Consider the following 27,412-nt stretch of genomic DNA (forward strand, 5'->3'; position numbering starts at 1 on the left):
ATGCAATCTGTTGCCCCAAAAATTCAGGGAAGTGTGCTAATGCATAAAATTCTTACATGGTTGTTGTTCTCTGCACTGGGGTATGTGGTAAACAGATATGCTTCTGTTCTTGTTATAGGATGACATTTAGAAAATTATTTAATATTCTAAAAACTGACCGTGTGATACCCCGGATGTATCCCCTGAGGGTCACTGGAAAGTACCACTATCAAGTATACATAATACTATGCATACCTTTGTTTCCATTGGGAAGCATTTTTCCATGATTTCCCTGAGGTCTTAAGTGAGGGTGACAGAGGTTGCATATTTCTTCTAGCGCTTCCCTATCCACCCTGTATTGTTCTAAATTTCTGTGTCTTGCAGTCCAGGATAACACAAATGAGGTGGAAGCATCCTTCTTCTTGTCTGAGGTCTGGCAGTAGGAGCACCTTGAATTAATGTCTGCTGCACATACAGGTTACTGATAGCAGCAGCAATCCCTAACATTTTTTTTCTAAATGTTATCATGGCTGTATTTCAAAGAATTTTGGATTTCAGGGCAAATGGCTAGACTGAGTATAAATGATTACGTTATAGGTTTCTGAATGATCCCAACATGCTGGATTGGTTACTTAGCATGTAATTTAGCTACTTATGCTTTCATTAGCATATTCTACCATTTAACACTGTTTTGAGGTGTTACCCTAAGTGTGGAGCCATTTAATGAATGCAAAGTACTGTTTTACTGTGTATGTGGCAGCCCACACAACTTACATGATAGCTGCACTTAGTGTAGGCATTCCTGAATATGTCCCCCCCATTTTGTCAGGTGGGAAAGCAAATTGAACAGTGAATTATGTGTAAATTGTTCTGCACAACAAATCCCCAAGTTGATATTCACTGCAGACCACTTCTGTTTTAAATGCTAAACAAGGAAGCTAATCTGTTGGTTGACATATTTTTTACTTTCTGATACTCTAAAAATACTATGCTTTAAGTATGGCTTACAAGGGACATCTATTCAAATGTAAGTTATAATTTGAAATAGGAGAGAGATGTGCTTCTTTCTTCCAGTGAATTTAAGTAGTGTCTCCAGGAGAGTATTGAATGAGAGAATATTTGTGTTTACAAATAAACCAACTATGAAAGCATGAAGTCTGTAAAAATAGTATACATTTTAGGGTGCAAATAGCAAAGAGTTTGGAGACTCTAGAACAGCATCTAAGCAACCAGAGCACTCATTTGTAATATTTACATGTATGTCTGCATCTATTATTTTTACTGTGGGTTCTATTTTCACATACCGTGACTGGATTTATTTTGTTAGGGATGCTCTGTGCTTCTGAGCTTCACAAAGGTGTTGATGCATACCGGCTGTGACCCACATTACTGGATATGACCTGAAAATAGTCTCTATAAAATAAGGGAAGTGTGCTTTTATTCTGTTTCCCACCAATAACTACTATTTTGCTGAATTTTTGACATTGTGATGATAGCTTTTGAGATAGGTTTTTTTCTGTTTCATTTCAGATTCTTTGACCTAGATTGCCTTGTGAGAGAAAATGAAATCACTGGTATTTTGGGCATCTAGTCATACCTGGCATAGAAGCAAGTTGTTTTCTGACTGGCTGCTATCTTTTTCTGTAGCTGTTATATTGCACCATTTTGCATCCCACTGCACTCCTTTCGGCTGGTCTGCTCTAAGCTATGCAGGGTGCAGTGGCAGAGTATTTTCTATTTTGCAGTCACAAGTGGATGGTTTAAAAATGACTATAGTATTTGCAGTTTTTCATTTCTTCATCCATGCATTCATAGTTCCCATTTAGAGATGCATTATTATTCAAATTTTGTCATAGCATTTCCTGAGGCTATTGTGCTACATCAAGCTGTATTATTCATCTCCTAGCTGCACAGGAAAATGTTTAGCTACATCAAGCAGCATCCTCCTCCCCAGTTTTTATAATTGTGCTCTCTGCCCCTTCCCATAGTATAGTAACTCCTGCTTCTTATCAAGACTTGGCAGCAAATAGTGGTGCTTTGCTGCTACAATCCAGGTCCAGGGTAAAAAAAAAAAACTCCTATAAATCACAATTTATTTGTAAGCCTTTGGTTAGGTGCACAGCTAAACTTATAAAACTGCTGCCTTACTAATATCTCTTTGGTACGTGGGATATTAAAGCCTAAACAGATAAAACTCCCTATCTAACTTATAATTTACAGGTCAGTTGCTGTATACCAGTTATTCTCAACAATTACACAAGTCTACTTCACTTTGTCTATTGCCTAGGTATTAAAAATTGCGGGTACAGTTTTCTAGTGACTGTGAGTCCCTTTTCAATGTTGTCAGAATCCTTAGAAAGTGTATTTTTTCCCATTTTACATTTCTGTTTGATATCTTACTTCTATCACAAGCTGAACTGACATATGGAATGTCAACACATTTAAAAATTGTGCCAGTAACTGCCACATTGCTGGTACCCAAACCCACCTCACTCTAGCATGCCATTCATTAACAAATAAGCCTAGTTATGCAACAGTATATAATAAATCTCTCCTTAAGCCTCAGATACCTTCAAGGCATTGGCTTGGCACACAAAAGTTCCTTAATTACATTGTAACACTCCACCAACTGCACATATAGCACTATCCAAAACATACACTACAAATAGGGTCACCAAGCTGGTATACCTAATCCCTTAAGGCTTCTTAGGTAAGGCACTATACAAGGAAATGTCCTAGTCATAGGTACCTCCAGAGTAAGAGAGACCGACAGACATACCACTTCACAGAATGAGCAAAGAAAGGATGGCAGTGTGATGTCTCTCGGGCACCAGGACACAACATGGTAGAAGGGCATTCAGAGCCTTTCACTCCAAGTACCTATATAACATAGTCATTGTTTGTGTGGATGAGAATAACTTGAGGTAACCATTCTTGGATAATATGATAAGCGGTATGGTGGTGCTCTAAGAATTTCTGTTTTCACAGCAATGCTTGTGTCAGGACATTGGTCCCAGTTTTACACAAGTGTAACACCAAGTTTAAGAACAAACCGCTATGATGGAACCTTAGTATAAACAAGCTGTATGACAAAATAACCTCTGACTTTTAGTGAAAAATAGAAAACTCCACATTCCAATATTGAGTTAAGGAGGTTAAAGCAAGCATGCAGAGAGAAAATCATATCTACCATAGCTAAGTATAAATTGAAAAGAACCCCTCTCCCAAAGGCAGCTGTGAGTCTCTTATCAATTATGTTAGAATCCTTAGAAAGTGTATTTTTCCATTTTTAATTTATTTCAGTGATTGCACTGTTATTTCAATATTACATTGTTCCTGGTTTGTATTACCCTAGGTTAAGCCTGAAACTGGTCCATATATATCAATGTTCCACCCAAAAAACAAGTTTAAATAAATAAATAGAACCAAGTACTTAACACCTGATAGCACAGTCAACAGATTACCAGATGAATATAGCTAAAACATCTCCCTGTCCTCTCCATCATCACTTGATATAATATCTCCACCCTGAACACCACATCTAAGCACATTATTAATATACTTTTTGCAGTAGAAAAGCACTGGCTCTGTGGGTCCTTTTAATTTGCCAAGGGTGTGTCATTGCCTTTATAAAGAACTATCTCACTGACTCACTCCTAAATTTGTTAACTTTAGCCTCTCAACTGGTTTTATTTTAGAGGCATGGAACACAGTGATTGCCATTCTCCCCAGGGGTGATCCCACCACAAATGCTGGCAACTTCATATCACTAATCTTTACCATCCTTATCTGCTGGGTAATGGAATGCATTACTATACAATTTATAAACAAAACTACTAGTAGATTACAATCCCTAAACTCAAACCAGCTTAGGTCAGTAAGAGGAAGATCATGTCTCCTTAATGTGGTAGACTTCTTTAAAAAAAGTCACAGAAGCATTGGATGAGGGCAGATTAGGGCACATAGCTTGCTATGATCTGGTCAAGGTCTTTAATACCATTTCACACCAAGACATTATATATATATAAAGTCAATGTAAACATTTATGTAACTCACTTGACAGCAAATTGTTTCACAGATGGGACCAAATCAGTTTGAATTCAAGCCACATTCTGGTCTAAAAGGCTTTCTTCTAGTTGGGTCCATCAGGTTTTGCTACCAGGTCTGCTTCTCTTTGGTATTTACTTTTCTGATGTCAAAGATCTTTGACTAATGATTACAAACTTGCAGTTTTCAATATTTCTATGTGTCCTGCAAGGGTGACTAACATACATAACCCAGTTGTGCCAGAACCATTGTCTAAAGGTAAATGCTTAAAAGTGTAGCATTGTGTCTGTCGGAAAACAGGAGCAACCATGCACCTACCACATAAACAATAGTACCACTCAAAACTAGCATTATGCAACTGACTCTCTTTTAACCACCATATACTTAGTGTCATTAGGAAATCCTTTTACCTGGCCCAACTAATTACGAAAGATATAGCTTATTCATCTAAGGATGTTACCACCCCTTCTATGCCTCGCTTATTAGGACATTTTTAGAATGCAATGCTCCCATTAGCATGTTTCCATTCAAGCAAATGAAGCAACTCGAAAAATCTCAACATTTCCTCACTAAAAAAATCAAAGGTCTAAGTTCCATAAGGTACACAGAATGCTTTAAAGGTCTATCTATCTTTCCCAGCTTATTCTGTCTCCTTGGGATGACCTCTGCCTAGCTTTTAAGGCCTCAAATGATTCAGTCCTGCATGACCTCCTAAACGTTTGCTAAAACTGCATCACACCATGAGAACTTGTACAAGAGATATAACCACTACCACATCATAAATCAGTACTACTCCCAGAGACATAAACACCACCACATCATAAAATAATACTGCTCTCAAACAATTCCTCTATGTTGGAATAATCTTCATTTCTTTATATTAAATAAGGTCACTCACTAACCTTCTCAAATGCAACCTAGATGAATGGATGTGCAGTCATAAACTCATCATAGGTCTGGCCTCACAATCCCTTGTGGAAAGGGTCAGCAAGTAATGAGAATTGCAGTGGCTAGGCTACAGGTGATCTACAAAGTCAATTACAGAGTAACAACCCATGAATCTTTGTTATTAAGAGATAGATATGGGAACAGTTTTTGACATATGTTATAGTAATTGCACAGACTATACAATAACTTATATGTGAACAGCCATGGAAAATAATTGGAAGCAAGCATGGAAAAGTAACTACTCAGGGGTATGATGTCACATCTGCCTTAACTGAAGTGCAAAATGAATTCCAAGAAATCATACAGCAGAAAGTTAATTATACTTAATATGTTTACAGCCCTTTGGACCACCTTACTCTGCTGTTAGAAACAACACTATCACAAAATCCCCAGACAACTAATTTCCTTTTAAGTTTCGCTGAACTTCCAAACTTTTTCCCAATCAGTTCAGTGAAATGCTGCTCTGAATATTATAGTACCACTGCAAGTGGCACAAGATTGCACAATATGGTGGAATTTAAATAAACAGAGTATGAAGTAAATGCATGAAAACTTGACCTATTGACTGAGTGCTTTGATCATGTGAGACTCTCTCGAGTAGCCACAGGGACAAAAGTACTAGATGCTAATGAACTATGCACAATGCTTGAAGCTGATGAATTTATATTGTGGCTCACTGTTTCTCAAAATATAATGCCCTGTGTTAAAATGCTGATGTAGCCAACACTGAAAAGGATGTTTTTAAATGCACAGAATGTCTAAAGACAGTGGCCATAAATGATATAATGTAGATGAAGACCATCACACTCACAAAAAGTGCACCAAACATTGTGCTTTGTTGCAAAAGAATTCTATGATGTAATTTAGTTCCACATAGAATTTCTTGGCATCTTCAATTGGTAGAGCAGTCACCACAGCAGGACAATTTAATCATGCATAGATACAGATACATAAAAGATTAAAAAAGTATAAACAGCATGCATGATAAAGGTAGTATATTAGCAGTTGCAATTATAGAAATCAGCTGCAAAATATGACAAATGTGGATCTTGGAATAAACATAATGAGGGTGATGCTCAGATGAAACTTATTGTGAAGGAACCAAGGGATATGCCATGCAAGGCAATACTAAGGGATTATCCTCACATCATTGAAAACCAAAGCAAAGCATTCCTCATAAAGGAAAAACTCAAAAGTGAACTTGGAATTGTGAAGTCATGAACACTTTTGTAGAAAGTGGACAAGAGTCAAAAACATTACAAACTATGAAGAGAATCAGGTGCATATTAGAAACGTCAGCCAAAGCCATTTTTTGTTTCAGAAACACTGCTCCACAGTGAAGTAATCCTTTTTAAGTGATATTATCCCATTATGAAGCCAGTATGCTCCATGTACAGAGCAGACATCCAAATTTATTTCACAGGACTGTCTGCAGTTCAAAAGCTGCATATAGTCTGGTCCTAACAATATAAATTATGGGACCAAAAACAGACATTGTCAGTTAGTCTAATTGACTGATTTTCCTCATTGCTGATATGTTTCTCAGCATACAGACCTGATCAACAATGTTAGTTTGTTTTGTACTATGTAACACACTGGAAAGAGGATAACTGGCTTGTAGATCAATATGTATGTATAGCTTTAAGAAGCTTTCTAGTTGCTTGCACAAGAGTGTAAATACTGAGCATGTGCAAGCTTGACTGCCATTTTGTAGTAAGCTGTTGAGATGAAAGAATGCATAAAACAAAACCAAACAACACTCCAAAGGATAAATGCCTCATTGAATAAGAAGAAGCTTAAATAAAATAATCCAACAGTGTATACAACGAAGCAAACATGTAGAAGGACCATAAAAATAAACTTTAAGCACGTTTATTAAAATAAACTTTAAGCATGTTTATTAAAATGAACCCAGTGCTAAGGAACAGGTTCCTGTTTATTGGGTTTGTTTTAATAAATGAGCTTGAAGTTTATTTTTATGGTCCTTCTATGTGTTTGCTTTGTTGTATACGCTGTTGGATTATTTTATATAACCATGCATGTCTGTGTAGTCTGTTAGCTAATCAGTTTGTTTATATTTTGTTCTGCTGCTATCCATCCTGATGTGTTTCTGTGTAATAAAACATGTAAACAAACTATCCCGCCTGTTCATCTTCACTTTTAGAACAAGACGAGTGACATGGTTCAAGTACAATTTCTTTATTGTGAAGGTATTTAAAAATTGCTATACATTTCAACTTAAATAAAAGTGGTATCTTCTTCCTCACCATCATTGTTATTTTAGTATTCGACTTGAAGTCTCCCAAATACATGTGTACACAATTTTTGAAAGTCCACAGACTTGAAACTTTACCTTAGGGCAGATTGTATGTCCACATGCAGGTCATGGTCCTTTCCATAAGCATGAATAGTTAGGCTCTTGGCATTTCTGAAATAACTCCACAGGTAATTTCCTAATATTCCACATCTCCTTCTGGTCATGGTTTCCAAACAGTCTCAGCTCTTGTCATGAAAATTCTCTCGGAAAGGCAAACACTTCTAATGTCATAAGCCACAAGCCCTCCTTTTAATAAGAGCTCTTTCATGTGACATAAATTTACTACAAGTTTTCCTTGCAATTCTATACAGAGCATGGAGTTTTCCCATAATACCTAGAGTGTACATATCATTTGTTTGTAAACAAAACAGACACTTTTGTAAATGGAACAACCATTATGCCACAATGACTCCCCACTCAGCATAGAAACACTATTTCAATACTGGATGGCTATGTTATGGGACACACATAACCCATCAGCCTTTGTATGGCTATTGCCAGAGTTATAAAATGAAATGCCTATAGTGCCAATGTATTATTGCATACTAGGCCCATTCCTTAAATAAATATAAAGTCATGTATGCAGGTAATAGCAAATGTTTACTAGCCAATGGCATCTTCATAAAAGGTTTTATACTGTAACTGAATCTCTCTCTCTCTCTCTCTCTCTCTGTATATATATATATATATATATATATATATATATATATATATATATATAGATAGATAGATAGATATATCTGTAGATATATAGTATATGTGTCTATATATATATATATATGTATATTATAGGGATATATATATATATATATGTATATTATAGGGATATATATATATATATATATATATATATATATATATATATGTATATTATAGGGATATATATATATATATATATCTATATATATATATATATCTACATATAAATATATATATATATATATATATATATATATATATATAATATATATCTACATATAAATATATATGTATATATATATATATATATATATATATATATATATATATATATATATCTATATCTATATATTGGTCTATTACCGGAGATCGAAGTTACATTATTTCGAAATCCAGTAGTAGATGCCCACTAACGCAAAAGTGCACTTCACCGAAAGTGTATTTTAACAAACACCACTTGAGCGAATGGTTACAGATCTTAGTGTTAGGGCTTGGGTTAAGGATAGTGGATAGCTAGTAGAGCTATCCAATATCCTTAACCCATACCCTAACCCTAAGGTCCATGACTACCGCACCAAAGTGAAGGAAATTGTATGTCCTCAACAGTGCAGTAGTCACGTACCTATGTCCTCCACTGTGGTGCGGTAGTCACGGACCTTACGGTTAGGGCTTGGGTTAAGGATAGTGGATAGCCCTATATCCACTATCTTTAACCCAAGCCCTAACCCTAAGGTCCGTTACTACCGCACCACAGTGGAGGACATTACCTGTTCGTTCTAGTGGTGTTCGCGAAAATGCACTTTCAGTGAAGTGCACTTTTGTGTTAGTGGGCATCTACTACTGGATTTTAAAATAGTGTAATTTCGATCTCCGGTAGTTAGACCCATATATATATGTATATATATATATATATATATATATATATATATATATATATATATGTATATATATATATATATATATATATATATATATATATATATATATATATATATATTTTTTTTTTTTAATATATATATATATATATATATATATATATATATATATATATATAGGTCCATGTAATTTCATTGAAGCTCATTTGGTATAGCTCATTTCATTGAAAATTCATTTCACACAACCTCAGAGAAAAGAAATAATACTACATATAGTGAATCATTGCTGAAGTGAAAACATAAACATCCTTTGCTAGATTCACTGCCATAATAACCACCAGGTACTTTGTGTAAGCATCTACACTTTTCAATGAAGTGAGTTTTCAGTGAAATCAATTTTTGATGAAGTGGGCTTGACTAAATGAGTTTCAGTGAAATGAACTTTCAAAGAAATAGCATGGTAACATGGACCCATTTTATATATGGGTCTATCTCAACCCACCGAAATTCCATTTCTCTGAAACATAATTTTGCGTCCCTGTTTTTCCAAAAGTGCATTTCTCACAAAAAAATGGCTCAAAGAAAACCAAAAAAAAAAAAAAACCATGACAACACTCAACATATTTATGCAGGGGGTAAAGCCCCCTACACCCCCCATGCAGGGAGCTGTGCCCTCACCCCCCCCGCTACTTATATATTCTAACTCCGAGATTGCACTACAGTGGGAAAAACGGAATATTCCCTTATCCTCGGTGTGCAGTGATCTACAACAACAACCTGGGTTGCTTTTCATTGTCTTGGATTTTCATGAAAATGCATTTTTGGATAAATGCACTTTCGGAAAAACAGGGTTTAAAATTATGTTACGTTAATTTTAGTGAGTAGAGGTATACTCATATATAATTATATATATATAATGTACGGTACACCAAACAAGTGAACTTTCCACCTTAATTTCACAACTTCAAACACAGGCCTAATTTTTTGGGTATTGCACTGTAAAGCCCTCCTTTTGCTCTTTGATGCACCTGAGGGGAATCACATCACCCCAGTAAAAACCTGCTACTGTGAATTGCATCACCATTGTAAATTAATATTCTTTGTTGACCATCAGCCAAGGAAAGGGGGAAAAAAGGAGAAGTGTAAAATGGAGGGAGGTGATAGTGAATGAAGCCGACAAGATGTTCCTCCTGTACAGATGGGTCTGGAAGGAGGGAGCAGTACTGAACACTGATGTGGCCACTGGCAACTAGGAGTCTTGAAGTTTTAAAGAGGGCTTGAGTTGCCATAAAACTGATAATGAATTGAGAAAACAGTTTTATGCCCAAGATTGTCATTGTCTCTTAGTCACATTCCTTAAATAAACACAAACACTTGTATACTAGTGTGACCAAATGTTTATTATAAACCAAGGACATCTTCTTGAAAGGAATGACATTGTAATTGAATATATCTATCTATATACATATATATATATATATATATATATATATATATATCTATATATATATATATCTATATATATATATATATATATATATATATATATAGATAGATATATATATATATTGATAGATATATATAGATATATATATATGTATAGCTCTATGTTACATTATTGAAAGTTCCAATCAGGGAAAATCAATCCAGCAAGACAACAAAAGTGAAGCTGCATAAAACCACACGTTTACTTTCCAGAAATTTAAAATATTGAAACTGCAGCATGTCTAACAGTGCTTTGAGCTTCTGAATGGAGATTGCAGTACAGTGAGGATTGGGAAATGTACCTGATTCCTCACTGTAGTGTGATCCCAGAGTTGGTATGTATAATTTGCAGGGGTGTGAAGTCACAGTCCCCCACATGGGAGGGTGCAGTGGACCCCCCTGCAAAAATGTAAGACAAGCTGTATTTTTGTTTTTTCTTGAAGCAGTTGCTGTTTCAATATTTTATACTTTAGGAAAGTAAATGTTACTTTCAGTTTTATACAATTTCAGTGTTGCTGTCTCACTGGATTGCTTTTCTCAATGCCTATATCGATTTATACCAGCTATTCTTACTGCCTCATCCGATCATCAGAGATGCATGTTATTATCCATGTTATTTGACATACACACACACACACACACACACACACACACACACACACACACACACACACACACACACACACAGGACACCACACCAAATAAATGCAATTTTCATCTTAATTTCAGAAATTCAAACACATGCCTGATTTTTGGTGGTATACCATGAAGTCCTCCAATTGGCCTTTCATTACATCTGAGGGGACTCATATCACCCCAGCCAGAATTTGGCAGTGTAAACTGTAGAACCATTACCAATTCATATTTTTTTCTTTACTATCAGCCTAACAAAGGGAAAAAGTGGGAAAGTTTAAACTATAGGGAGATGAGGCTGACAAGAGTTACCTACCAGGTTATGACCAGCCTGCCGACCCCCTTTGTATCTGTAAAGAATATTAACAAAGTTATAGTCAATGAGCTAATATATAAAAATAACTCAGCACAAGTTCTTATTTAATTTATTTATTTATTTATTTTTCCAACTACAATATATTTTATAAATAAACATTGCCCATTTACCCTGAAATCATATTATATAACCTAAGGGAAAAAAACAAATTTTTTTAATATTATCTCATGATTTACTAAAATAATCCTTTAAAAACATCAATAAGTCTACACTCTAAATGTCCAAAAAAAAAAAAAAAAAAAACAGGTAATGTATATTGTCTTTAATGAACCAAGATGCCTTCTTGTCTTACTGACCCAGAGGTTCAATAAGGGAAATATTGAAAGCTGCTGCTGTTCTGGCAGCTCTGTGGTTGACTAGTCTTTTGACATTCCCAATAGCTGTGTTATTATGTGCTCCAGTCCATGTTGTGTTTATCAAGGAACAATTGCAGACCAAGCTAACTGAATACCTGAATTAACCTGTTTAATATCTATTAAATTCTCATGTATATAAAAATCAGCTGTATTTTAGGAGTGTAATCTATATTGTTATCCCCAGCAGCTAATATTAAAATGCAGTAAAAAAAAACTATTTGAAGCAATAACAGAGAAGAAAAAAGAAGCAACTGAACCTATATTAACACAAGAATTCCTCTCTGAGGGGTCTCATATTTAAAATAGTTTAGGATGAAGTTCATACTATTTTCTTGAATCCCAACTCTGTCTTAAGTATGTATAGTAGAAGAATGCTCCAAAACAAGAATGGTCATTTTCCTTAAAATACAGTAAAACAGATGAATATATTTCTAATAAAATTGACAGTAGTAGGAATTTGATGATTACCTACCCAAGTACTGATTGTTTCTCATCTGCCAGGTCAGAAGTTCAACAAATTCTAAATCAATATGAAGACTGTCCTTTAGTAGGGATGCCATGGTGTATTAATGATTTTCTTAGCTGGGAATCTAAGTCTGCATTGGTGATTTTCTGGTTTTCTGGGAAAAAAATGTCATTTAAAGAGGGAACCATGTTTCTTTAGGTTAGATGCCAGGAGTCTAGACAAATTATGGGCTCTTTACTCTTATTCAATGAGATGTGTTGCCAAAAACCATGTTGATCTGTTTTTGACTTATACAGCCATATAAAAATAGATTCTGATGTAAAAAAGCAATTACTTTGGACAATCTTAGCTTGCACAGCAACTCACTAATTCTGAAAACACCAGAGTATAACTATATGAAAAGAATGGCTGAAAGGGAATCATTATGACAACTGTTATAAACAGAATGCAGACATTACAAAATGGTTTTCATTAGCAACATTTGACACCTACCACTGCTTGCTATGCTCCATCCTTTTAAGAATGTACCCACCACTTAATATTTGATAACATCTGGCATATAAAACTTTTGAAAATAAACTTAATGCTGCCAAATTAAAAATGGCAGGAGCTGGTGAAAGGTCTGATTTGTTGCAATAAAACAATTACTGCAGGTAAGAGGGAATAAACATTGCTTGTCTTCTGTTTAAAGGGTATGGAAAAGTGTGTGAAATGTTTAATTGCTAAAGTATATGACTTCCTCGTGCTGTAAGAGCATGAATTCCAAAACCAGAAGGTTTTCAGTCTTCTCCATTCAACCAGAGTTCTTTGGATATAGGAGTAGATTTGTCAGCTTGATGGGCCAACTCTATGAATTTTTCTACCTCAGAAAATGTCCTTTGTTCCAACAATGTATTCCGATGAAGAAGATAGGTCAATGTTCAAACTGAAAAGTATTAAAATCTTAACATTGAATTAAACCAAAATTTCTTAGAAGTTTTTTTTTTGTTGTTGTTAAAACAGATACTACAACCTTATTATCTGTTCTGAAAATCATTCTTTTGTTTTTGAGCTGCTCCTGTCAAATTAGAACCTCAACCCAAATTGGAACAATTACTGAGAAGGCATTATTACTTCTCCTGTGTTCAAAGCAGGTATAAAGGAAGAAGCCACAAAACAATGCCCATTAATATAAACTCCCATGCCATGGCTACCCAAAGAATCTGTGAATAGTTGAACAGTTTAATCTGAAACCCAGCTGTCTTGCCAAAATGATCAACCATTAAAGTCCAAAAGAAAATTAGACCATAGACTAAGGTCTTCCCTTACTCTGTTGTTAACTCTTACTCTATGATGCTTTTGTGAACCCTCTCCCTTGTCCAGGTAATTTGCTATTGATCCTATAAATGTTCTACCTGTGACTGTGGCTGTGCAAGTGAAATTAAGCAGTCCAACCATTTCCATGATCAGTCTTTTAGCCACCATCTTGATAGAGAGGAAGTAACTTATGGCAGCCCCTGTTTTATTGCTTTTCTCTGTGGGTATATAAAAGCAACCATGAACTGTATCTACCTATACTCCTAGGAATGTTTAAACCTTAACAGGACCATCTGTCTTACTTTCTGTTAGTTGAACCACAAGAAGTTCACAAAAGACTAAAGATCTTCTTTTTACCCTGATTCACCTGACCTGATGATTTAAAAATCATCATGTTATTGAACTGTAATAAGAAGACGCCCAGCATTTTCAGCATCACAATAGGGGAGAACTAAGCCCATCAATGGTGACACAAGCCATGGAGTAATTCCTAGTCATAGCAGTGTCAAAAAATCAATTTCCCTCAAGTTTCATGTCAGGTAGCTTCCACTCCTGAGGACAAATAGGTAAAAGCCGTAATGTTAACTGAGTATTCACTTTTGAAATCCAAGGACCTCTGAATTTCTTTATGACTACAATGTCATCATCATTTGATGAGCAGTGGACTCATCTCTTTCTTATCAATGCCATCATTCAGTCAACAACCTTCTGGGTGAGATATGTGATGAATGAGCCGACATTCTCCCTGATTTTACTTTTACACCAGTAACAAAGGAGAAATAATAAATATTAAAAGGGGGAGACTGGAATTGGGCAACTATTTTCCCTTTTCACATTATTTCCTCAGCAGGGATTGCACAATATGTTCTTTGCCCTTAACTGATGATAGGTTTTATACTGAACCAGAATGCAATTGGCATTAGATTTCAGAGGAATCCATCTATGAGAAAACTAGTTGCTATTTGATTTGGGAAATCGTTGAGCAGATCCTTTAAAACATTAACATCTGTGGGGGGAAGTATCCAAGATGGCTTACGTGAATCTGGAAATTTAACTGGGACTGTTTTAAACTCTGATAGAAATTTCTATTCCTTTCTGCAGATGTCTCTTCAGTAGTTTGTATTTTCCTCCAATGCTGGCTAGATTTTGAAGGCACACTACCATCTGCAAACCAGCATTTTATAGCTGTGTGTCTCCCACAAGAAACATTGCATACATGTGGAAATTTACATATATGAATGACACATTAATTGCCTCTATTAAATGCCCTGTAAAACTTATCTTTGCCTAAAGAAAAATCTCTATATTTGTCAACCATGACATTAACCCATTTTTCAATGTGTCTGGTTTCACATTTCAATTTCTTATCCTGCATTTTTAACCCTTCTAAAATGTTGATTTAACAAAACCAGGATATTCATACTCTTAAAATAAGGGCATCTCTTATAATAAGGAAGTAAAATGGTAAACTGGGCTAAGGCAAACTTCTATTCAATTATTACTAACATGTAATAAATGAACTAAAGAACCAAATTATCTCAAGACTTTATTTTTTTTAAATCTTAGGTTGTCATGTGCCCAAATCGGCCAGAGCTTCAACAAAATATTTAGAATTGCACATCTCTAAATCCAAAATTCTTCTGAATCAATAAGATTAAAAAATGTCACATACTGGCTTTTCCAAAATCTTCTCTTTTACCAGTTGGGACATAAGTTCCACAACAAAGAAAGTGCCACTGCAACTGTGGGGTCCAAAGGTAGGTTAGATCAAGATAGTAGTCGTACCTTTGGTAAGGCCTTGGTACTGCCTTTTAATGTACATTTTGACCCTATTAGGTCCATTATTGTTAGAAATTGGAACATATTTGCCATCTATGATGTATAACTTTTCACTTATGATTTGCAATAGAATGTGGACACCTGTTGCAGATGTGCACATCAGTTGGACTTCCAGGATATGTGTCAATACTGACCACACTCCTCATAACAAGAGGTCTAGTTTGACATGATTTTGTGAACACAGCCTAAGTGTTAGCATTGATGGTATGCATCAGGATTGTTGTTTTGCTTATTTTCATGTACTGCATAAACAAATCAAATGAGGCTTAATTTGCAACTTAATTTCCCAGCAGAATGTCGCACACTAATGCAGTTGTACAATCTCTTGGAATGCTAGGATATGCATTGATGATTATTACACTTGTCATAACATCATCTCTATTCTGACATTATTTGTTGGGCATGTCTGTTAGCATGTCTGTCAATATGTGGGTGAGTACAGGTGGTGAAAGGGGCAACTGAGGAACATTTTGACATTCACATTGCATTTCTGTTTGGAGGAAGCTGACGTATGTTAGTGAAGTAGGCTGTCTGACATGCCATCAGGGTCCATTGCTTGGACTGATTTGTTATCATTGCACTTCTGGAGAGGTAGGCATTGTTGTTCTTGTTCCCAGAGTATTGTGTGAGGCATGTGTGGATATTGTGGGTTATACTTTATACATTGTGAATATGCCTAGTGCAGGTGGTGTAGTGGAGAAGTACATATCACTATCACAGTGATATCTGATTTCTGTTGGGAGGCTGGTACCAACTGTCATTACAATAGACTGACTACCATTCCAGCTGGGACTGTTGCTTTGTGTTATTCTTTGCTGCAGCATTTCTGGAGAAATGGGCATTGCTTACACTGAATGAAGGGAGGCTGATTGGTATAAGAGGTAAGGCTTGTAGTAGCATGCTGTGAAATGGTGTAACAGGGAATAATGAAGCACTAGTTCACTGACATTTGCTTGTGGCAACTGTCAGGTGTTGGTGCAATAGGTTAACTATCATTCTGTTTATTCCTGTCATTTAATCTCATTTGCCTTTCCAGCATTTGTGCAGTTGTGGGAATTGTCACACAGTACAAACTACATTGTGAAGCAGAGGCAGGTTGGTCCGAGGCCAGTGGATGTACGTGATAAGAATAACCAAAAGGAGAATTTTGGTGCACTATTGATCTGACACCTTCTCTTTACTGATGCTTAACTACCATTTGTCAGTGTAGTGTGTGTTCTTTATTATACCATGTGAGACTGTTACTTTGTCTGATTTGGTATCACAGCATTTCTGTTGAGGTCAGCATTGTCTATTATTCCCGGGTACATTGTGTGTGGTGAGACTGGTGACTATGTGGTGTGCATGACTGACATGTGTGGTGTGGATGACACGATTGAGAACTGAAGTGCACTAGCAATCTGCTGCCTGCTTCCTGATGCAAGACAGCAGCTGCCAGGTATCAGTGCAATGAGGTTGCTGCCATGCCAGTGGACGCAGCTACTTAGTTTCATTTGCTGTTGCAGCATTTGTGCAGAAGTGGCATTGCTGTATGGTTCTCAACTACTGTTTGTGTGTGTGTGTGTGTGTGTGTGTGTGTGTGTGTGTGTGTGTGTGTGTGTGTGTGTGTGTGTGCGTGCGTGCGTGTGTGTGTGTGTGTGTGTGTGTGTGTGTGTGTGCGTGCGTGTGTGCGTGCGTGTGTGTGTGTGTGTGTGTGTGTGTGTGTATATATATATATATATATATATATATATATATATATATATATATTCATATCATGTCTAGGAATATTATATTTTCATTATTAAGTGCATCAGTGGGAGCTTATTGCAGCAATATCTCAGTCATATATCTGGATGTAAAATAAGATCAATTATCTGTTAAGCAGAGCATGCATGAAATACTTACAGTTGTTTTCTAAATATCTTAAAATTGTGGCTTACTGATGCAAGTGATTTAAAATGTACATGTCAAAGTCCACCTGTAAGCATTGTTGGAAGTCTCGGAAAAATGCCAGTCAGTTCATTCCTAAAACTGTGGCACCACAAATGTGATGCGCAAGGACTAGAACAGGTGTAACCACAGCTATGATATCTGGTCCTCTGTGCAGTTGCCAGATCTGATGCCCTGTCAGAACAGTTACACTTGAATATAGTATTTTCTAGTGTTAGCTATGAATTCATTTGTAGGTGAAAATAAGCTGGCTCAATACTTATTTGTCCGCTTTCCAAACCTATTGCTCTGGGTTGCAATTAAGCTGAAAATTAAAATAGCTAGCATGAATCAGGTAGACTTTTTGTATAAAAATGGAATTTATTAATTGATTAAGGTTGAATAATTAATTTAATAGTTAAGAAGGGAATAATCAAAACTGTGAGATTTCTGTACAGTAAATCATTAGTTCTTGGTAGTGTGGTATAGCATGCAACTTAATAATCATCAATCCAAACAGAAGTAAAGTGCCCATGAGTCCTTTGGAGATTCTACTTAAGTGTCTCTTGGTTCTTGATGAGTACTGGGAAAAAGTCTGGTGTTCTGTATCTACTCCCCCTCTATGAATTCAGAAACTTAAAAATAGTTCCTTGCACTTCTAGGCTGGCTCCTCTTTAGGCAAAAATTCAATTCATTCATAGGCAGACATGTTGGGATACATTTATGGCATGCTACACCTCCTTCACTCCTTCATGGATCTGCCTTTGTGGTTTGACCATGTCCTGGATTGACAAGGTGCAATATCACAGTCTTTGGTTACTTAGGGTGTATATCATTACAGCAGTCTTCCTCTAAAGCTCTTTCAGAGTTAGTCTGCCGGTGTTAGCTAACAGAAATCCAATGGTGTTTGGATTCAAAGATGGCTGCCGTTCTGTAAACACTGCTAATCTACAGCTCTTCAATACTCTTGGAATAAAATCGACCCAGAGGAAATACCAGGCCCTATTTCAGCAAAATTTTTGAAATATCAGCTCAAATCTAAATCCAGAAAACCAGTAAGGGGAAAACAAACCTGAAGAATTAACAATTCTAACAGGATTACATCAGATTAACTGGAGCTGAGAGAAGAAACAGGGAAAAGAAGCCGTGTGCCCAGTGTACTTTACACGCACATCCCTACCTATAAATCAAAACACCGTTTTTCCACAAAATGTCAAAAGAAGATAAAAATATGGACACTACAACAACAAAAACCAAAATCTCAGAACTATTATCTCCGGAAAAGATCTGAACTCTAAAAGATAGAAAGTAACAAAACTACAGGACACTGTTAAATCAGGGAATAAAAAATAAAACAGATCAACTAGCAAACTTGGATGATGTAAAAACTGCTTTACTGCCTATCCAGGAGGCAATAAAAGAAATGCCTACACAACTGTAATCATTTGGAACTTCCTTCAATCAAATCTTGGAAAGAATGGACAAATATGAAGCCAAAACAGTGGAGAATGAGAAAAAAATAGCCCTGCTATCAAAAAAAGCTGACTCACACGAAGCAGATATTCAAACCATGCAAGCTAAAATTATTGATCTGGAGGCAAGATCCAGAAGGAATAATATAATCATTAGAGGCATACTGGAAAATATTCATTACAATGAACTGATTCCTTCCATCATACATATATTTGCAACACTACTCAAAGACCAAAAAACAGCACAGCAAATCATAATTGAGAGAGCCCACAGAGCCCTGAGAGAATCCCAAAATTCTAAAATTCCAAGATGAGTCTATGTCAAACTACTTAACTTTCAAGATGTTAATAAAGTTCTATTATCTGCAAAGAAAAATGGGGGTCCCTTAATATGGAACAACAATAAAATCTCTCTAGCCCAGGATCTGCCTCTTCAAATTAGGCAAGTCAGACAGCTTATGTCTCCCTACTGTAAATTTCCAACTGGTAAAAACATAAAATTTCAAATGAAGTATCCAAATACTTTGCTATTTTCTGTGGATGGGGTTAAATACTCAGTTATCAGCATCACAAAAGCAAAATCTACCTTTATGTCTGTTTTTAGGAGAATTCCCGCCTTGGATATCTAACTGCATCTTCCGATGCGATTACTGAGCCTCCGAGATCGGATAGAACTCAAAAGAACAGCCGTGTTGTATAAAATTGTTATGATATTTCTCTTGTATGTTAAAACAATAAACCTGTTTTGAAAAAAAAAAGAACAGTCGTAGACTTACTTTTCCTTTAGTGTGCTCCTATTTTACTCCAGGCCGCTTTTGTGGATTGACGTGATCCTGCTGCTCGTTTTCCAAGCCTCGAGGGTCCCAACAGGAAGTGCACAACATCTGCAATATGCTCATTTTCCCATGGGAGAAACTGAAAGTCTTCTTACTGCTACAGAAGCCGTTTTATGAGGTGACACTTCTGGAAGTTCGTCGGCATACTCAGTCCCCCTTCGAGAAGCTAAGCAATCGGCTTAGCTATCCAGAAGTTTGAAAAGAAGTTCGATGGAACTGTAAAGGAAAAAAAAAGTAATATTCTGATGAGACATCTTTAAAAATGGAAATGCTACAATTTAAGCACATACCCCTGGATTCATGAAGCTCGGTGCAAGGCCGGTGTAAGGCGTGCGCCGGCAGTGCAGTGTATAATCGGCGTAGCAGCGCCACATGCATAGTAATGAGTGCGCACCGCAACCACAACCACTGCAGAGGGCACATGCGCGAGCCCAAGTAGGATGCGCCCGTAGGCGTGGCCAAGCCGGCAGGCGAGGAGCAACCTAAAGTGCTGTCTGTCACAGGCCGCCTGCAATAGTAACCGCACCAGCCAGTGTCCGTGGATAATGAAACATACGCAGAGTATGCAACATAGTACCTGTCTACACAAAACGGAGAACCAGACATTAACCCACAAAGTGCAAATTGTACCCGTCCAAGGAACAAAGGATACGCGTAATACCGTGTCCGTCACGCAATGTACTGTCAGTGGGCATACCCAGTGAAGGTGTACCGCAGCATGTCAGCACACCGCACCTACACACAAGTAGCCCCATGGGCATGGTCACCAGCAGTAGTGAGAGTACACAGCCGGGCAGCCGTGTCTATATAACAACCAGAAGGAAACCAGATACCCTAAACACAGACAAACATGTGCATAGCAACATGCACTACACCCAGCAACGTGCCCATCGCATACACATAGGACAGCATATGCCGAAGCGTAATATCCAGAAGCAGAACCCATGCATGCAAATGTAATACACAACAGCCCTGTCATAGCACATAACCCGCACCCATGTACGACCGTCCACCCAACCCAGCTAGCAGCCTTGCACAGCTGCACCCCTACACACAGTGGGTATACCTCAAATGTAGTATGAAGTATTGTCCTAGGCAGTGCCATGCATGCAAATATGTACCCCACATGTCAACATCCCACCTCAGGTACTGATAAACAAATGGCTGCATGTGAATGTGTCGGCAGAATGCGTACATCCCGCATGTGGTATGGACCTGTCGAAACCCCATAGGCATTCACACGCCATGGTGTCCATAACTGTACACATCTGGACAAAACAGTATGTGCAGCCACTGTGCCGATGATTAGCTATGCAGACATGTCAAACACAACACATAGGGCGGAACATCTGCCCACCAAGCAGGACACCCCAACAGGGTGCCACATGCACAGAAGGTGAAGGTGGGACATCACACGTAGATAATAGTGGTGCCAGATGGCCAAACACCCACGGCCAATGCAAAGGATTGAATAACAAGTATATGCCTGGATGAATGGGTATGTCATATCATGGGAATAGGCTAAGCTATCCAACATAATAGCCATGCGTACCAGATACAAACTGCCAGTAACATGCAGTAGTAATGCAGGAAGGCATACACGACTGTGGGAATATCACAGGACATATGGCATGTGCCAAGTGTCGACGCATGACACAAATGTCCAGGATGGGGCCCCCTGCAAAGAGGAACATGTGCCAACCCCACCCCCCACTGATGTATCGGCAGAGGAAACACAACCCAAACACACACCAACACCACCGTCCATCCCACGATAGCAACGGAGGCCGGTCAAAGACCATCATGATGCGTGCATAAACAGGGACACGTGTAACCGTCGCCCTGACAACCCCCCACAGGCCAACGAATAATAGTATGGACATATGCATGTAATGCTGCAAAGGATGTGTGGTAGTCCTCAGTATCACAGAGGTAGGTACACAGATACACTGTAATCAACCGTGACATATGTGCACTGTACACAGCATACCTGCAGGTAATACATAGTTCAATCATGTGCCACAGAAATATCCATGTACGAATGAGGACAGAGGATAGACAAGTGTGAATGGGACAAACTATGAACATAGGTTCATAGGTTCATAGGTTCATAGTAGGCTATCCGCCCAAGGGCATCTATAAGCCTAGCCCATAGTTATGTTGCCTTCGCCACCCCTTCAGTTTGAAGAAAACTATGCCTATTATATTGCTGTACCTCTGTCAAGTAGTGACACTGAAGTAATCCCTGGGGTATATCTGCAATCTCCCATCCATTGGTCAAGATTCCTCTTGAACAAGGCCAGCGAGGTGCTCTGCCTCACATGTACTGGGATGTTGTTCCACAGCATAGTGAGTGTGTGGGTGATGAATCTGTCCCTCCAGCACGTTCTATTAATGACCGTGTCAAGGTTTAAGTCACCTGCCCTTGTGGTTCTGAGGGATCTAGATTCTTTAGGTGAAGCATAGTCATCAAATCTGGGTTTGACATGGCCTTGTATGTCAGGCACAGGTCACCTCTGAGCAAGTGGTATGCGACTGAATAGAGCTGGAGTCCTTTCAGTCGGGCAGCATAACACATATTCCTGAGACCCTGCATCCGTTTGGCGATGAACTGTTGGGGCCTTTCCAGCTGCTGCAGGTGTTGGGTCAGATACATTCCGAATGGGGCATTGTACTCAATCATAGGTCTAATGAGTGATGAGTACAGGGGGGCGATGACCTCCCCTGATCTAGATGTGAATCCCTTCATGATCAGGTGGGCAATGTAGAAGGTCTACCTAACTACTTTAGCAACGTATGTGTCGAACGAACGGTTACTGACAACCTGGGTCCCCAGATCCCTGGTAACTTCCACTGTGCTCAGTGGATTGCCACCTATATGGTAGCTAGGGGTAACCTTGTTTTTCCCGAAGGGTATGACTATGCATTTCTTTGCATTTAGCTGTAGGCCATGTCTCTGGCACCAGTTATCCATATCTGTGAGGCCCTTCGAAGGATATCTGTGTCAGATGTGTTTCCGACTATGGCACCCAGTTGACAGTCATCTGCAAACATTGTCAGCCATAACCCCCCTGTGTTTGCTTGTACTTTGGAAATGTAGATGCCGAAAAAGAGTGGACCCAGGACTGAGCCCTGTGGGACACCACTTGTGACCGGCTGTGAGTCTGACATGGCGCCAGCAACTCTGACCGTGTGGGTTCTGTCACTTAGCCAGTTTGCAACCCATCTTGCGATGTATGGGTTTACATTCAAGCTGATGAGGTTTTCAATGATACCTGAGGGGGGGTATTGTGTCGAAGGCCTTTGCCAGGTCGAGGTAGGCTGTATGGACTGCTTTACCCTCATTAATGGCCTTGGTGACTGTTCCTAAAAAGTCAACCAAGTTTAAAAGGCATGATCTGCCTTTGACCAAGCCAAACTGGGTTGGATCCAAAGTATGCAAGTCCCCTATGTCTTTATCTATGAGTTCCATTATGATCCTTCTCCATGGCTTTGCAGATAAGGCTTGTCAAGCTAATGGGATGGTAATTACCAGGGTCAGTGGAGGCACCGCCCTTGTGAAGTGGGACTGCAGTCGCCTTGCGCCACTACTTGGGTACGTATCCTGAGGTGAGGCTAAGATTAAACAGCTGTCCTAACTGTGGGTTTAATTCCTCATTGAGTTCATGGAGTACACAGCTGGGGACACCATCTGGTCCCATGGATGCTGTGTTTACTGCCTTGGAGAGAGCATTTCCCACCTGGGCGTTACAGATGTTCTGGGGGCTACAATCCTCTGGTATAGATATCTCTCCATGTGGGGGGGGGAGTTTGCACCGAACCTGTCAGCCAGTATGTTGGCAATGTGTGTAGGTTCAGTAATCTTCACATCATTCTGAACTGAGTCTGAGCATATCTGGGAGTGTCCTCCCAGGTGTCTAACATAGCTAAAGAAGGCCTTATGATTGTCTTTCGAGTCCTTGTTGATGTATCTCTCGAATTTGCCTTGGATGATTTCATGAGAGCTCGTAGTTCTTCACATATAATGAGCAAGGGTGTCTTACCTTACAAGGATTCTGCTCTATCTTGTAGTAGCTTCCTCCTTTTGATGTAGAGCTTGTTTATGGCTGGAGTTCACCAGACCGGACGCTTGGCTTTGGTACAAAGAGTCTCAGTTTTGTATGGGATTGCCTGATCCATGCAGTCCTGTAGGTGCTGGTAGAAGGCATATGTAAGTGATTCAGCGGTTTGAGTAATGTTTACCACTGGCTCAGGGGCCTTAAAGGAGACCACACTAGTGTTTAGAAGTGTGAAGTCGGCTTTTGAGAAAGGCATATGTATGATAACCGGCACCACCCACAGCATTGTATGCTAATAGCAGAAGCTATTGTAGGTTGTCCAAACACACGTGTCCGTACACACGGAACATCATAGCAATAAACCACGCCCGGATGCGGGTAATGCTAGGTATACCCACGGCAGACGTGGTGCGTTCCCGAGGCCGATGCCTGAGGGACCACACACATAGCCGGCCTTAGGCATAGGCCAACTAGGCAGCCACCTAGGGTGCCGCTCTGCTAGGGGCACTTTTCCAGTATTTATTTGGTGTAGGTAGACCAGGATGGGGGTAGCGGGTGATGTGGTGGTGGCACCATGGAGTCCTTTTGCCTAGGGCACCACTTGACCTAAGGCCACTCCTGACCACACAAAGGCAACTGTGGGTAAATACAGCAGTACCCACACCCAGACGCGGGTCTTTGCTAGTATGACATATCATCTAGGGAAAGAAACCATATATTCCCAGACATAATGGCATAGTATAATGCCTGTCTGCCACCCAAACGCAGACATACGGCACCCGCGGTGGTGCGGACGTACTGCGCGAGATGTCCATTACCAATGTCGACACTGTCTCGCTATGTGAAACAAAGTCAACATAGCGATTCAATACTAAACAGCGACGGAGAGCCCGATGTCCCCGTTGCTGAGCTGTTCAACCTGTTCCGCCATGTTAAATGTGTGTAGCAGAGCGGGACTGCCCCAAACTAAGCAACGGACATGTATGTGGCTCAGTGAAAGCTGTCACGCAATGTTAAACCCATGTAATATAGCGAGACAGGTTATAAATACCGAGGTATAGTAATGGAAATAGGTCCAGTCGACCAGACCGTGTGCAATTACTATAACAAGATCTACAACGGGCACGCCGGCCAATCAGCGCACACGGTTAGGAATAATGGGGGGGGGTATGGTATCATAGACACGGACAAACCATGCCCATGTGACTCGTCTGACATTCGTACACGGTCAGGGCAGTTCCGTACACTAGGCGGACAAGACCAAACCCAAAGCACCACAGGAACACCCTGACAATCGAAGGCCTGTATGCGTAGGGGATATAAGCCCCTGTGATCTGAATATCCCTGCGGTCACGACATATGCATCCTGGGCCATGAGCAGGAGGGAATAAGGAATGTTTAACATGTAGTACCGCACCTTTCCCAGCAGGAGAATGGATGCCTGTGACGTACGTGAGTGCGGGGGTGGGGTGGGGGGATATGTAAATTTAGTTAAGTACCATGGGTATGCATATAAATGAGACAGAACAGCTAACATGTAGTGGTCACAGCAACCGTTAAACGTGAATGCAGTCCCGTTTGAATTACGACTATAGAACATATAAATGTGAATGTGTACGTAATGCGTCCATGCCGCAAAGACTGTTACATGTGTAAAGGTGAAAGTGTGTTCTGCACACGTCCGTCAACCGGATCTGAGCTATGTTACTGGAACAATCACAACTAATACAGACCACATAACCACACAGACCCAGTAAACATATGTAAACAGAATACGGATATGCATGTGCGCCTGCGCGTAACCCACAATTAGGAAATGCAAGTGCGCGTCTGCGTGTGTGATCCGCTCACAGCAGGGAAAGTTAAGGCTGTGTCCTCCACGTCAGTTATACATGTCTCAAAACTGTCAGCCTCTGAAAGTATGGAATCGGACAATGCCATGTAAAGTACCGTTAGAAATAGTGAGAAACACATGCTATGTGATAAGACAAACATAGAATGTGGATAGAATAACGTGTGTGTTAGTAGTATGGATTGATGACGGTTATGCATCTGTAACCCAACCCACTTGTCAGAAGGTGCCCCCGTACGAATTGTGTTCAGTTGGCTCACACTTGTTGACCGGGCTAGGCTAGCTGGATATATGTCCAGTGTCAGCAGAGGCCCGTGGAAAAATGCTCCACACACAATAATAGCACAACATACCAAAGTACTCATATATGTAACCAAAAAAGAACAACAATAGAAAGTGTCCTGAAAGGACTGGTTACACACAGATCCCAGACGACAGAGAAATATATGGCCAGTGGAAGCACGTCACAATTACGGGATCAGGTCCCTGTAGAAGCAAGAAGGTCTCACATGACACACCAGCGAATTGCCAGATAGACACAGGTCAATGTAACACACAGCAAGATTAAGGGCCAACCAGCCGTACACCATGCCAGAACCTGTACAGTGGAAAGGTATGGTATGGTAATAGATGTGTGTACACAGGCAATCCACAGACAGTAACAAAGCAAGGTATGAAACGAGGGGTTCACATGTATATATCTACACACAGCAGTCCGACGGCCCGTATATATGACGCATGGACATAGATATGTCACTTGAAAACAAGATGTAAACAACTACAGTTTATTCCATATCATATTGATATAGTTATATACAGTCATATTTATATTTAACATTGTGCCTCTTATTTACATTCATATTTATACAAAATATGCATTTAATTGTACTTATTTATTCCATGATTTGGAATCTTAATGCAACAATTATACACATTAATATACAATATCATTATCAACACACTACATTCTAAAGTTTACTCACAACAATTATCAACTATGTTTCAATATACTGATTGTATTGACCAATATTGTATTTATATTAACACATTGTTGTTGTATTAATGTTTCCATTAAGTAATGTATGCAACACTGATTTTTATATGTCACTTTATCTTTAAGACTTGGAGCACTGTCCACTTAACTATGAGCAAGTTTATTGATTAATTGTCTTTAAACTGACTCTGAAGAAAGTATATAAGGGACGACTATCTAATGTATTTCTTACTTTGACGATGCCCCATGTTAGTGGGTGAAAGCGCTCGGTATCTTTGGACTGTGGAGTGTATCGCTTTTGTCATCGTCTGTTTTGGTCTGGTTTATGTTCATTAATGTCTTTTATGAAGATGACCAGGACACAAGGTTTGCTGTATTTCCGCTTACTGGCACATGGATATAGATAGGCCAAGTAATACATAATATGGGTAGTCAAACAGACATCCGCGATTGGGGAACATACAGCATCAGTCAAAACCACTGGCCAGATGGTGACAGTCCAACAAGTTCTACACTTTACATATGCACACTGGTGTCCATTGTAGGACTCCAAAAATTGATCCGTTCGCAATATCAACCAGCTGCGATCGACCCGGAAGAAATAACAACCGTGACTACGGCACAGCTAGACATATGCACCACCAGCGTGTTTAAGGTTGATGACAAGTGTCCATGAAATGCAGGACATATGAACAGAAATCCCCAGATTGTCGAGTCCATAGAAGTGCGTCCACATCCTAGTCCCGCACACATGAAGGATGTGTAATGTGTACCGTCAAGGGTTGCAGCCATGGGATCCTGGGTATGCAGAAATGGGGCTCGGTGTTGTTTGGCAGATAATCCATTGGCCCGCCCCGTGGGAGGGATGTGGGTATAGCACATGCCTTACTCCCCACTAATGATGCAAAGCATCCACCGGATAATGCTGAAAGCAGGTGTGAAATGTGTACAGCCCTATATCAGTGTCCAGTAG

This window comes from Protopterus annectens, chromosome 1.part0, assembly GCF_019279795.1.
Source record: "Protopterus annectens isolate FY-2018-M chromosome 1.part0, PAN1.0, whole genome shotgun sequence".
Lineage (NCBI taxonomy): Eukaryota > Metazoa > Chordata > Ceratodontiformes > Protopteridae > Protopterus > Protopterus annectens.